Source organism: Triticum dicoccoides, chromosome 5B (genome assembly GCF_002162155.2).
Source record: "Triticum dicoccoides isolate Atlit2015 ecotype Zavitan chromosome 5B, WEW_v2.0, whole genome shotgun sequence".
Lineage (NCBI taxonomy): Eukaryota > Viridiplantae > Streptophyta > Magnoliopsida > Poales > Poaceae > Triticum > Triticum dicoccoides.
The window spans coordinates 16,727,325-16,732,516 of NC_041389.1; the positions used below are offsets into that span (position 1 = coordinate 16,727,325).

Here is a 5,192-nt window from a genome sequence, read left to right on the forward strand (position 1 = left end):
TAACTTCATAGACTATAGTGTTAATATAAAAATTACATCGAAATAAGTTTTTAAACACATAACTGCACAGGAAAAATCAGATCCTTCCATCTCGGAAGGTGATTTTCGTGCCCTTCTTCCACCCCGGCTGGACATCAATAGTCAGGATCTCCTCCAGCGGGATGGTCTTCTACAAATAGTTGCCATGAGGAATTAGCGTTTAGTGTTTATTTTAGCAGCTAAAATCAGTTTGTTGTTCTATTAAAGACATGCACCCAAAACTGAAAGTAATCCAAAATGACCGAGTAGACTAAAAATTGAAGCTGGCTTAAATATTAGTAAGAACCGTCCAAGCTGAAGTATTCGATTGAACCAACAGAGATGTTGCACTGCTAATAATCTATCTTTAGAATAGATCATGAACAATGGTGGTTGTCACTGCATGTACTTAAAGAAATCAAACATACCCAAGTGGCCAACTTCACATTTCTCGGGTTTAATCTTGGGAACACATTTACCTCATACTAACATTAAATAATTCAGAATGATTGAGAGGAAGCTAGAATCCAAATACGGGTTAAAATTCCTGAAAACTGTCAAAATCAATAATACAACTGAATTGTTAGATGGAACAAAAAAGTAAATTGCATTTATCAAGTTTAACCTAAACCAACTAACACAGTCTCAATATTCAAGAATGTAGTAGCTCTTGATTCTTAACAAATAACCACATGTCTACCACTCTTGAATTTCCTGTAAATATAAGAGGGGGTAGGGAAAAAAGATTGCTTATAAAGATTCAGCCGGTAAGAATTGAGCGGTGAAAGGTTCCCAGTTATTATCCCATATCTAACCATGAGCATCAATACATCAGCGACGGACATGAAATTGCAACCACAAGCATCGGTCAATATCGATCTTGGTATATGTATGTGTGTACCTGAGCGTGGTCCTTGCGGTGGGTTCCTAACTTGATATGAAGCTGACGTTTCCGTGATTCTGTCCTCGGCAGTCAGGCTGAAGCTGTCTTCGCCGGCGGCTTGCATTCCATATCCATATGTGTGTGTGCTCCTGAAAGAAAATTCCATCCAGCTGTCTGCGTGGCTGCTTCTTGTGTATGCGCGTATCTTAGACGAAGAATCAATCCACCGGGTTGGCTTTCTGGATCGGCCGCTCGTCCTGGGCGTCGAGGACAAGCGAGCGCCAGATCTTGAGCCTATGAAGGGTGAGGGGCTAGCGAGGAGATGAATCGGCCACTCACCGCTCCCGAGCCGTCGTCGTCACATAGATGTAGTCCGAGCCATCAGCGCCTCCGTCGCCGCCCGACTACTTTCTCCCTGTCAACCCCTGACTGCTGTGGGGCGGCGGCGGGGAAACCCTAGTGCCCCCATCCAACCCTGCGCGCCAGGCAGCCGCCGGAGCATGCTCGCCGGCGAGCACGTCCTGAGCCGCCGCCAGGCCTCTCATTCTCCCCCCTCTCCTCCGCCCCTGAAAGATGCGCCGCCGCAGGCCGAACCAATGAACTTGGGCCATGCTGCTGCATGCAAGCCTTTAATCACGCGAATTAGTTTATTTTTTCCTCGCGCGGCGGAACGTTTCGTCCCCTCGCTCGATAGATGGCAGAGTATCGTCCGCTTCTGTTAATTGCTAAACGTAAACAGATGAGGGTTAATTTTTATATTAACGGTTAGATCTAATTAGGTGGATCTGATCGTGAGGTGGTATTTTATCCTGGTTGTTTCGTGTACGTGTTTTCGTGTGCATTTAGGAAAGAATATGTTTGCTTGTTTAATACTACTAGTAGTAGAGATAACTGGCTAAGTTGAGCCAGCCGAGTGAGTCGCTCACATCTTTTTATATGTGCAACTAGTTGACATTTTGACGATTAATTCCTCAAATAGGAATCACAAAGACACACAGACGTACATTTATTTCTCGATCCAAATGTGCAGTCAAAAACTTCTAAATTTTGGACATTTAAGGCCGGCGCATGTCTTTGGCAAACCCTGTCTGTTAACCCAATCGCTGCACAACGCGCGCGCGCGATCCGGGCGTCGCGAGCGGCTGACGCTGGACCGTCCATCGGTCCACGATCACGCCACGTAACAGATAAGCCCGACCACACAAGGGAGAGAGAGTGGTGGATTTCGTCGTCTTGTGCTTTGATTTTTTGGGACGACGCCGCACCCTCAGCTCCTCCTGTCCATTCCTCTCTGATTACAGTCGACAGAACAGAGAGAGTTCCCTAAAAAAAAGACAGAACAGAGAGAGGAGAGCAATCCCTAGGGTTCGTCGGCGGCCGAGGCCAGCGGGAGCCCGACGACAGCGAGGATCAAGGGGGCCGGGAGCGCGCACCCGGCGGCAGCTACCACTACGCGGGGAGCGAGCACCACCAGACGACCAAGCGGATCGCGTGCCGAAGAGAGAAAGGGGAGGGAGAAGGAGGAGGGGGAGGCCGCCCATGACGCGAGGGCAGGTGAACGACGACGGCGTGGCGAACCACTACATCGATTGGGAGAGAAGGTAAGACCGTAGCCTAGTCTATTTTTTGTCTCTCGAACTGGGAGGGGGGAGGGACAGGGTGATGTCACCGGAATCGGAGGAAGGGAGAGGCCGGGGTGGCTGGAATCGCGTGGTGGGTAGGGAAATCTACCGGCAGGGAATCGCCGAAATTGCCCACAAGCCCCTGCGTGCAAATCACTCACCTCGCGCGTGCAATTTTGCACACCGAGGGCATGCAATTTTTTGCCAGGTATAGGCAAGTTTACTCTATCAGATGATAGTAGTAGGATATAGGCAAGTTTTTCTACCAGAATGATACTGTAGGGCACAATGGATAGGCAACAACACTGAATAATTTGTAGGGAACAACAAAGGTAGTCTGCATCTAAATCCAATAGGCCTAACTAGGAGTGTTGAACTAACCAATAGAAACTGCAGTTTGGTATTGATCTTGCTAGTATACTTGTGCAGATTCTGATATATTAATTTGTTAATTGACATGTTGCGCAATGTTAGCCTACTAAGGTCGATATTTAGCGGCAGGCTACAATAGTACAGTTTCAGGTCACTATGAGAAAAAACTTAGTTCGGAATCTGGTATTATGTCACTGAAATATTTATACCTAATGTTTGCTAGATTTTTGGTCGTCGCCTATCAATGTGATTTTTGGTCTGACCTGTTGTGCACCTGTTTTGTGTGCTAGTTTATCTTGTTCGTTTCTGGGCTGCTACCATGTCAATTTTGTGAAGTAGTCTGCAACTGAACCAATACAAACAGCAGTTTCAGTATGGATCTTTCTAGTATACATTAAGTATGGATCTTTCTAGTATACAAACAACAGTTCTGGGTTGCTCACAGTAACCCTAAAATCATGGTACGGAGTCGCCTACCAACACACACAGTCATTTCACCCAAAGGCAAAATCTAGAGCATCCCAGTACACTAAGTCGCCCAAAGCCCCAATCACACAAAAGACCTTGCTAAGAGCAACGTCAGCAGTTCCCCTGAAAAACTTCTGTAAATTTTAGGGGAAGTTTCTTGAGAGCTACTTGACCAGGGGCTAGCTAGTTGGTGACACGCGGGACGGCCTCTGGCGAGGGCGGCGTGAGGAAGTGCGGTGGCCGCCGGCGAGAGGTCGTGTGGTGATGCGGGGGCGGGGGCTGGTATGGCAGCGAAAGGCAACACGGCGGGGTGGGTGGTGGCGCGGCCGCATTTTGGCGGGGCAGGCAACGCGCCACATTCCGGCGGGGCGGCGGCGGCGTTCCAGCAACGCGTCCAGAAGTTTTCAAGCGGGTTCCTTGCTGCCAAAAGTTTACGGGAAGCAAAACTTCCTCTAAACCAGAGGGAAGGTGGGGTCAAGTTTACGGGATCCTGTAAATTTATTCCATGTTTACAGGATCTGTTGGAGACTTTTTTTTGCCCAAACTTCCCTTAAACGGTAGTTTTATTCTATAAATACAAGATCTATTGGAGTTGCTGTAAGCCCTTGCACGTAGTCGCCTAGACCGCGACAACAAAATGGGCTAACCGAAGGGAACTAAGTCGCCCTAGCCAACCATAGCCGTGCCCACCATGTGCATGCGGAGAGCCTACTTGACCAAGCTACACGTTGAAAACGCTCACAACACCCCTAAAATCATGACACTTATTCGCGGCACCAAATGATGAATCTTACAACATCCGAGTACACTAAGTCGCCCAAAGCCCCAATCAACTAAAAAGATGCACTAAGCCCCTAAATGTAGTCGCCTCAATGCATCAGGAAAGTCACCTCAACACGACAACAAAGTCGTGGGGGAACTAACTCGATCACCCCCTACCACAGCCGCCTAACCGAGCGCCCCGCCAAGCGACCAAGCCTCACATGTTGAAGTCGCTCACAACACCCCTAAAATCACGACAGGAAGTCGCCTACCAACACACGCACGCATGCGCACACACACACACGCGCGCGCACGCGCACTCACTCGCACTCGCACTCGCACACGCACACGCACACGCGCACGCGCACTCGCACACGCACACGCACACGCACACTCACACACACACACACACACACACTCACACACTCACTCACTCACTCACAGTATCCTAATACACCAAGTCGCCCATATCCCCAACCACACAAAAAGAGCTGCCTAAGCCCTTGTGCTTAGTCGCCTTGATGCGACCACAAAGTTGGCTAACGGGGAGAACTAACTCGCCACCCCCCTACAACAGTCGCCCCACCGTGCCCTTGTCGAGAGCCTACTCTACCAAGCTCACATGTTAAAGTTGCTCAAACACCCCTAACACACACAAAGTCGCTGCACCAAAACGGCCAATCTTAGAGTATCCCAATACACTAATTCGCCCAAACCACCAAATCACTCAAAAAGAGTCGCCTAAGCCCCTACAAATAGTCGCCTCGACACGACTACAACGTCGGCTAAGCGGAGGGAACTAACTCGCCTCCCCACCTACCACAACCGCCCCACAATGCACCCTCTCTAAGCCAACTTGACCAAGCCTAACATTCTAAAGCCTCTCACACACCCTTAACATCTTGTCACGGAGTCACCTACCAACGCACACATACTTGTTGTCCCCAACGGTGAATCTAGAGTATCACAGACCACCAAGTCACCCAAAAGCCCCAATCATACAAAGATTCGCTTAGTCCCTACGCGTAGTCGCCTCGACGTGCCCACAAAGTAGGCTAACTGAGGAG

The 5,192-nt window shown here is 49.1% G+C and overlaps 1 long non-coding RNA gene across 1 annotated transcript in view; it reads left to right on the top strand.

Moving 5' to 3' along the window:
* Positions 1 to 2,171: 2,171 nt before the first annotated feature.
* Positions 2,172 to 5,192, top strand: part of LOC119307093 — a 5,775-nt gene continuing 2,754 nt past the window's right edge. The window contains exon 1 of the long non-coding RNA XR_005149143.1: positions 2,172 to 2,502. This is a non-coding gene — a long non-coding RNA (uncharacterized LOC119307093). The remainder of the gene's footprint in view (positions 2,503 to 5,192) is intronic.